Source organism: Vipera ursinii (genome assembly GCF_947247035.1).
Source record: "Vipera ursinii genome assembly, chromosome: 11".
NCBI classification, from domain to species: domain Eukaryota; kingdom Metazoa; phylum Chordata; class Lepidosauria; order Squamata; family Viperidae; genus Vipera; species Vipera ursinii.
In genome coordinates, this window is record NC_139524.1 from 18115634 (window position 1) to 18125267 (window position 9634).

The window sequence follows — 9634 nt, forward strand, 5'->3', positions numbered from 1 at the left end:
GGGGACTTCAAACCTGGCCCTTTTATGACTTGTAGACTTCAGCTCCCAGAATTCCTCAGCCAGCGTGCCTTTATGCTTTTGAAGTTAAACTTCACTAGGCACGTGCCAATTGGATGAGGGAACTGTTTCGAAACATGCAATGTTGCTTTTTTTTTTTTTAACTAATTTGAAAATATTGACTGGAGCTTTCCATTTCCAAATGAATGGGATCTCAAGCCCCAAAATAGGAAAAAAAAGTCAGGATAATTTCAGGCAGAGATGCAGGAACACCTTCCCACTCAGAGGCTATGATGCTTTTGGAAAGTTGTGAAGATTATTTCTGTACGTGCAAAGACATTTTTGGGAAGAGACTACGTCCCGTAGTTACGGTTGCAACATGGAGAAGGTTGAGGCTTTCCTGTCAGGCGCAACATTTCTGCACAAAGTGGGGAGAGCTGTTACCGCAGTCATCCTCTCGCCATCAAGACTTCTACTTTGCCTGGGGCGATGGTGAATAAATAATAACAGTGGAATAAATAAATAAAAAGTTTGAGGCAAGTTCATTAAGTGATACTGTAACCAGCCAAGAAACCTTACCAACTTTAAGACTTGTGGACTTCAACTCCCAGAATTCCCCAGCTGGCCATACTGTCAGTTGAAGTCCGTGCACCTTAAAAGTTGCTGAAGTTAAGAAACTGATCCATACAGATTGGTGGGTAGTTCTGTTGAAATACTAAAGTGATGGATGAAGAAATGCAGTTCTTACACTTTAAGGGATGTTAGGACTGCAATTGCCCAAATTCAGATGCTGGATGGGAGGCTTGAAAATCAATTCCCATGCCTCTGGAATGTACCATCTGGAGACTCTGCCAGTGATATTTTTCCTTCCCCATTATGATACTGAAGATACCCTGGATTGCCAAAAATGGTACCTTCCTTTTAGTTCTACAGATGATGCTTTGGAATATCTGTCATCTGTCTGTCTATCTATCTATATCTATCTATCTATCTATCTATCTATCTATCTATCTATCTATCTATCTATCTATCTATCTATCTATCATCTATCTATCTATCTTTGTTAATAGTGCAAAGCTAATGTAGCTGTGTGAATGTGAAACTTCCTTTTCTCAATGCGTTAGCAGACATTTATTTATTTATTTATTTTAATTCCATTTATATCCCGCCCTTCTCCGAAGACTCAGGGTGGCTTACAAGCTTAGCAATTGAATTCTATTTCCAGAAAATGCTTTTGGGGTTGAGTAAATTTAAGAAAAAAAGAAGAAGAAGAAGCTTTATTTTCGTTCCATTCTTTTTCAGGCTCCTTTCTTTCTCTTTAAATCCCCGGAAGAAAAATGCCTTTCACTTATATCTACAAATATCGGTTGCTACTGACAACCCAAAAAATAAACTCTGCCAACTCCTACTGAAATTTATTATATCCTGTGTCCCCATCGCACATGGGACGGCTTGTATGGCTTTCTCCTCTCGATGGTGACCCTAGAGGTATTAAGGAGAGGTTGATAAAAAAATACAGCCCCCCCACCCCACACACACACCACCCAGAGAGGGTTTTTTTTCCCTGAGCAAAGAGCTTCAAATAACATTTTGTGCGTCGGTCTACCAATGAGGGTGCAAAATTGGAAGGACTTTTCTTTCGTTGATTCTAGAAGTTCTAGAATTATCAACTTTGGGATGAACTTTGGATTCATTTACAGGTAGCCCTTGACAGCAGTTCATTTAGCGACCATTCAAAGTTACAATGGCACTGAGAAAAATGAGTTACGACCGTTTTCCAGCTACGACTTTTCCGGCATTCCCCCTGGTCAGGTGATAAAAATTCAGACACTTGGCAACTGGCTCGTACTTACGACCATTGCTGTGTCCCACGGGTTAATGTGATCCCCTTTTTTGTGACCTTCTGACAAGCACGGAGAAGGCAGATTCACTTAACAGCCGAGTTACTGACTTATCAACTGCGGTGACTCCCTTAACAACTGACGCAAGAAAAGTCATAACATGGAGCAAAGCTCACTTACCAAATGTCTCACTTAACAACAGAAATCTTGGGCTGAATTGTAGTCGTAAGTCGAGGACTACCTGTATAAGGTTTTGTTTAAGATGTTTTTCAGAAGTTTTTAATTGCCAGCTTTTTATTCCTCTTAGAGTTGCATAACATCCTGAATATCAGCCTCCTGTTACCTCCCTCCATTGCTAAAACAATAAGCAATGGTACATTTAAATATTCGTTTAAAATTTTCTTTATCTTTGGGGGGGGGGGAAATAACAACTCCGGAGTGCATGTTTGTGTGTTGATTGTTTCTGTGTGTCCAAAAAAACCCTATTGTGGCCCCTTTCGTTGCCATTCATTACACATTGCCCAAATAACTAATGACTCAATTAACTCCAGTTAGGCTTTGCTAATTGGGTCATGATCAGGTTTTCACAGCTGAAGTTGTGAAAACTTCATCATGCCCCAATTAGCAACACCTTTTCCATGTGCCCAAGCTAGGCTGGAAATCAATAGCTTAATTTCAATATTCTAGTTTTGCTTGGGAGAAAGAGAAAAGCAATATTTTTTTCCCCTTATTGTAATTTATACCAGCCTTACCAAGGGAGGCGATTTGCTATGTGGGCTTTGCTCATTCCTCCTTCTGCTTTTCGCCGGAAGAGAAATTAAGGCAGCTAAATGGCATCGTGTACCAAGAAGAAGAGGGTTTTCTGACGATTTGTGGAGTGCCAAGATTAGCAACAGCAAATCCACAGGAAAAAAAACGGAACAAATTAAGGACAGAGAATCTCAAAACAACCCTCAGCATTTAATTATAGTCCAGTCATATTGATGGTCCTTGACTTACAACTGGTCACTTAGAGACTGTTCTATGTTACAATGAATCCCCCAGAGAACCTCTTTTGGGGCGCTTGACAAATAAATGCTGTTTTTTTGGCAAAACTGTGATAAATTGTCATAAATCATGGGCTGGTTGCTGAGCACCTTATATGTGGCCACATAGCCATGGGGGCGGGGAGCAGCCGGCAGAACTTTGGGTTAAGTACCCCAAGGCAGGGGTTCCCAACCCCCAGTCCGTGGACTGGTACCGGGCCGTGGCATGCCAGCAACCAGTCCACACAAACAAGCCAAGCCCCATCCGTGGGATGCAGGCTGCACACAAAACCACGCACTCTCCAGCCCGTGGAAAAAGTTCTCTCCATGGAACCGGTCCCTGGTGCCCAAAAGGTTGGGGGCCTCTGCCCCAAGGGATGTCCCTTGCAACTTCGAACAGTCGCTAAGCGACTGTCATAAATCAAGGAGCACCAGTAATTATTGTGATTCAGGTTGGGGACTTGTGATCCCCGTATATCTGTGTTTCTGTGTTAGCTGGCATTTCGAATTTTCTTTTCACCGAATATCAACAGTGCTGGAGGAGGCGTGCAGCGTTCCGTTCATCCGCGCTGTCCCGTCTAACAAAGGCAAACCCGGCATGTGGGGAACCACGTTAACCTGGAGCCAGGGTAGAGTTGCGTTTCTATTTTTGTGCAGTAGGGCACCGAGACCTTCCAAAGCACAAGGCAAGGAAAGAATCGCCACATTTTGATTCATCTTCCAGTCTAGCCTGGCAAATGCTCTGCCATATGTGAATACCAGGAGAAGCAGCCGTAGCTGTTTGCAAACCCTCAGCTTTAAACACCAAGCGTATTTGTCATCACGGTTTAAACTACAACTGGAGAGAAAATGGTTGGTTGGGTGTCACATTATTAGGACGAAGAAATGGAAGATTCAGTCACTCCAGGCCAAAAGAATCCTAAAAGGTAAAATCCTGGCAGCTGGACCAAAGTTTATTAAAACGGAGATGTTTGGTTACTCATACAAGCCACTTCTTCAGTCAAAATGAGTATTTGGTTAGGCACAGAGTCAGAGAGTCGTTGGAAAGGACCAACTCCTGCCCTGCAGACTGCTCCTGTTTGTCTACCCAAATTCCCATTTTGACTGAAGAGGTTACTTGGATGAGCAACGAAACGTCTGGATTTTAATAAACGTTGGTCCAGCGTTGGCCTTGATTTAACCTTTTAAAGATATTAATAGGATGACCGTGTAGTACAGCTTTCTGTTAGATGCAGTTGGTTTCTAAGACCCGCGCTTGGGCTATAATTTCATACAAATTAAGCGCATCCTTTCTGGAAGACTGCCCGTAGTGTAAATGACAAATGATAGAAGCCAAGTAATTCTCCATGCCAGCTTATTTCCTTTCCAGCAGGGTGGCTGTTTGGGTAAGCTTTTTGCTTCCTAGGATTTGATTTGACTTCCCTAGTATGATTGTTTTGGGTAGGAAGGAAGGAATAGCTTGGTTTGGTTGGCTATTATAAAGTTTGGTGAGTTATAAACTAACCATCACAAGTGAGGAGTTGTAAAGTCGTGGTCATTAAGCATGCCACCATGTAACCCTTCTGATTTTACGATCTTTTTGGTGGTGATTGTTGAGTGAACCTGTTTACTTCAGTGGGTCTTCTTATCCTGCTCTCTGGTGCTTTGGAAGATAAGTCGACCCCCTCCTCTTCTTCGTGGCAGCTCCTCAAATACTGGAAGACTGCTATCATGTCCCTTCTAGCCCTTCTTTTCTCTAGATTAGCCAAACCCAAAACTATTTGGCTGAGTGGAGAATTCTGGGAGTTGGAAGCCCTCAAGTTACCAGGGTTGAGAAACGTTGCTCCAGAGCAGGGGTAGGTACCCTCGGCTCTTTTATGACTCGTGGACTTCAACTCCCAGAATTCCTGAGCCAGTTATGAGTCAGTTGTCAAGCATCCAAGTTCAAAGCATGTGATCATAGGCAGGGGTAGGCAACCTTGGCTCTTTTATGACTCGTGGACTTCAACTTCAGCATGGCTGGCTCAGGAATTCTGGGAGTTGAAGTCCATGAGTCATAAAAGAGCCGAGGTTGCCTACCCCTGCTCCAGAGCATTAAAAAAAATCAACAAAGATAAATGGTCAGTTTTAGCCCAAAGCGTGTATTTTTCATAGCCAGAGAATGTTTCATTATGGGGAAGGGGTTAAAATTTATGCCATAATTTCTACGAAAGTTTTTTCAAAACACGTACGATATTTTCTGTTCTAATAGCATTTCCCATTCTGTTTCTAGGTGTGAGCCAAACGTTGTGTAATATTAAGAGCAGCTTAGTACTTTACCCAAGCAAAATGGACCTGAAAAATATTCCACTGTAATTCATACATCAGGGGTGGGCAACTTTGGCAACTTTATGGCCTGTGGACTTCAACTCCCAGAATTCCTGGCGTAGCTGGCTCAGGAATTCTGGGAGTTGAAGTCCACAGCTCATAAAGTTGCCATACTAGTTGCCCGCCCCTGTCATAGATAGTAGAGGTATCCAATGACTATCCCAAAGGTGCTTTTTCAAGAGGCAACTGGGCTTTCTTGTTCTTCAGAGCTGAAGATGCTTCTTGGATGAGAAGCAAAATGTCTTCAAAGAAAAACAAAAAGCTCCAGTTGCCTCTTGAAAAAGCACCTTTCGGACAACCGTGACCTGGATGACGGAGAATCTCCATGGACATTGTCCTATGACTAATGGAAACTTCCTATGGCATGAGATCAGATGCCCAATGCAGAGGTAATATAGCTTATATACATTTCCTAGAGATAATTGCAGCTCAAGGTAGCATACTTGTCATATTGTTTTTCGTGCCTCCCAAATGCAGTACCTTTTTTTCAATAACCCCCTGGCAGAAGTGCAGGACCATGTGTTCATGTTAATGTTTCAAATATCCCTGAGTTACACAATCGCATTAGCCAGAAATCCTATTGTGTTGGGATGCTTCGAATATAATAGAACAGCCCCTGATGATACACGAGTATTTCACATAACAAAAGTCGCATTCAAAAGGAATTTCTTGTCCTGGGTCAAAAGCTGGTTGCAGTGAAGTTCATTATTTATAAGATTTCCCACACCCACCCCACACCCACTTTGGCAGGATGCTCACGTTTGCACATAATGCAGGTTCGCGTCCCACCAGGCTCAAGGTTGACTCAGCCTTCCATCCTTCCCAGGTAGGTAAAATGAGGACCCAGATTGTTGGGGGCAATTAAGCTGACTTTGTAATAATGCCGCTTGGGGTGTGTGTGAAAGCCCTAATAAGCAGGCATATACATAGAATGAAGGCTACTGCTAAGCTTGTAAGCCGCCCTGAGTCTTCGGAGAAGGGCGGGATATACGGTAAATGGAATTAAAATAAAATAAAAATAAAAATAAACTTGACTGTGTAATAAATGCAATCGTAACCTAAAACCAAAGAAAATAGAAGGCTGAACGCATCAAATCAGACCAAAGGAAAACTACATGAGTATAAAAAAAAGAAAAAAAAACTGTAGGAAAGGGACAAATAAATCCTCTTGAAGCAAGCAAAGAGTATAAGCTCTCCTATTGCTCTCAGCTGGCAATTGAACATATGGCATTCCCACAAACAACAGGTGATCACAAAGAAGGGGGTGGGGTGGGGGGAGAAGGAAATTGCCTTCCTATACATGTTGATGGCTTGCAATTTCTGCCACTCTAAGGGACATGCTCAGTGCCAAATAATGTTGGTAGTCGTAGCTCAGTGACATTTTGGAGAGTCAAATTTTCCCCCATTAAATTTGCAAATCCTATTCAGTGGCTCTCCCACTTAAAAGTACATGACAACACTGTTTAACAAATAAACAACATTCCTGGGAGCCTCTAAAAATTACAGTTTTCCAGCTGAGATCAGCGGAACGCAAAGTAGACTTTTTTAAATTTGTCTTGTAATTATTCTGTTTGTTCCTTGTGGCGAAAGAGGGGGTGGCAGGGAACTTTTTGAAAAAGATGACATTTTGTCCAAGGAAGTTTCTCCTAAGTGTTTTTCTGCCCTCTTTAAACTGAATCAGGTTTTTTTCCCCTCCGCTGATTAAATTAAAGCAGGAGCTTTTAGACGCATCACAAACAATTCCAAAACATTATTTGGTGGATGTTAACAAACATCCAGAGTAACAAATCTACTGCCTGCTCCTAACGTACAGAGAACTTTACTTAGCAACAGAAAACTCTACCATCCACATTCCTTCTGCATTCGGTTACTAGCAGGTTACCCAGGTGTATTTTGAAATTGCACTTATGAACTGGGCAATCACATGTGGGCTATAATAATGTTCCAAAGTTCTTTACAAAAAAAAAGTTGATAATGTTTACATTTTGGCTGGACTGTGCACAATTACCACCAGGATTGCATCACTGAACAAATAAAACTCCTCTGGATCATTTACAACTACCCACCCCAGGTACGTCTGCAGAGAAAGCCTTGCTGCGTTCAACGCAAATCAAAACCACAGGATTTCCCGGGACAACGTTTGGCCACCACATTTACAAGACACACAAAGCAAAAGCTTCTAAAAGCTTCTTTCTGCCTGTTATAACTCTCCATTTTTTTCCCCCAAGGAAGAATAAAAGTATCACACCGAGCACAGCACGACCTGACTCCGCTGAAAATCCGCACAGAATTTATCCACCGCAATTAAGTTTGTAATAAGTCAGAGGTTGCCTGTACTCGCCCTTCAGAAGTTTGTCAAGCCGCTTCTTGGGTCCTTTCCGAAGCCGAGAGGACAAAGTCAGACATTCTTGTCGGTCTGAAGTTCTGAGCCGGGCAGTTGCTGGTCAAAAGGTCTCACGGGGCAGAATACTAGCCGTTCGGCTTCTCTTTTTAGGCCGTGGTGGCTTCTCTTTTAGGGCCCTCCCCTTTCCGCTGGCAGGGAGGGGTGTTTCCCAGCATTGCCTGTGCAATCCTCTTTTGGAACACAAACAAAAGATCAGGAGAGCAGAATCAAACCCCACTGGCTCCCATCAGATAGCCAGGTCTCCATCAGCTTCCGTTCTGAAGGTCCTTCCCTTCTTCCCGTATGGGCGGTCCCCGACTTAACGACCGCAAATGGAGCCCAGGATTTCCGTCGTCAAGTGAGACTCTTGTTAAGTTGAGCTTGGCTCCGTTTTACGACCTTGCCACAGTTGTTAAGGGAATCGCTGCGGCGGATAAGTTGGTAACCCGGTTTTTACGTGAGTCTGGCTTTCCCCATTGAGCAGGTCGCAAAAGGTCACTTCACATACACACACACACATACACCGGGACACAGCAACGGTCATAAGGATGAAGCAGTTGCCGAGCATCTGAAGTTTGATCCCACGAGCACGGGGATGCTGCGAAGGCCGCACGTGTGAAAACATGGTCCTACGTTGTAACTTTAAACAGTCGCTAAATGAACTACTTGCATCTTAAAACCCCTGGATCAATCTGTAGATAGCAGCCATAGCATATGTTCCATCCTTAGGAATGTTCTTTTTTAAAAAAAAATATTAAAAAAACAGTGAATCTTTACTCCCTTGTCATTCCTTCCTGTTCTCCCCCCCCCTTCTAATTTTCTGTTTTTTGTTTTTTTTCATGTGCAACAAATCTGTGCCCTTTCATCTAAGGGCATTTGGGGCTGGGTGTTCTTCTTTCGGTGAGTGTGTTTGATTTGTTAAAGGAACCTTTAATATTGATCCACACTCATTCTGTCTGGCGGGTGATGGGTCTCTTTTAAAAAATGACAGTGCAGGACATTTACATGTCAGGGCAGCTGGAGGGCATAAGAATAGATCTTGCCTTAGTCCTTTGTTCGGTCTGAGCTCTACAACCCGAACTCGTGTCTTCATCTAAACCAGGGGTCGGCAACCTCGGCTCTTTTATGACTCGTGGACTTCAACTCCCAGAATTCCTGAGCCAGCATAGCTGGCTCAGGAATTCTGGGAGTTGAAGTCCACGAGTCATAAAAGAGCCGAGGTTGCCGACCCCTGATCTAAACAGATTTACCAGAAAAGAACCTTCTGGTTTTGTCTGGATTTATGTGAATATGGCATTCATTAACACAGGTGCTACTGAACGTATGATCAGAGCCGAGCCCGAAATTGAGAAATTTGCAAAGTGAGTTTTGCCCCGTTTCACAACTTTTCTTGCCACCTTTGTTAAGTGCCTCACTGCAGTTAAGCTCATGACATGGTTGTTCAGTGGACCTGGTTTACCCATTGACTTCGCTTGTCAAAAGGCCGCAGAAGGGGATCCCACGACCCCTGGACACTGCAGCCGTCATAAATGTGAGTCAGTTGTCAAGCATCCAAGTTCAAAGCATATGATCATAGGCCAGGGGTAGGCAACCTTGGCTCTTTTATGACTCGTGGACTTCAACTTCAGCATGGCTGGCTCAGGAACTCTGGGAGTTGAAGTCCAGGAGTCACAAAAGAGCCAAGGTTGCCTACCCCTGACCATGGGGATGCTGCAACAGTCGTAAGTGTGAAAAATAATCGAAAGTCACTTTTTCCCCACTGCATTGTAGCTTTGAACGGTCACTAAATGAATTGTTGTAAGTCGAGCACTATCTGTATAAGAGTCTTCAGACATCGGCGTCATCTATTTGTGCCTCGCTCCTGGACGGATTGTTGTTCAATGTACTGAAGCACGTGTTCTGCTTGAATTATTCAAATATTCTGCTTGATGCGTAATAAAATAGGTACTTGAATTTGGAAAGCAACCTGAGAAACTTAGTAAGCCAGGCTTCTGAAGCTCTTGTCTGGAAAAGGAAGACTTCCTTTTGCCTGGAACGATCGC

At 43.3% G+C, this 9634-nt stretch overlaps 1 protein-coding gene across 1 annotated transcript in view; it reads right to left on the reverse strand.

The window, feature by feature from the left end:
• Positions 1–2719, reverse strand: part of NRG4 (neuregulin 4) — a 32663-nt gene extending 29944 nt beyond the window's left edge. Inside the window, exon 1 of the mRNA XM_083371250.1 lies at positions 2591–2719. The gene's annotated coding sequence lies outside the window, so the exon portion shown is untranslated. The remainder of the gene's footprint in view (positions 1–2590) is intronic.
• Between the last annotated feature and the right edge of the window lie 6915 nt (positions 2720–9634).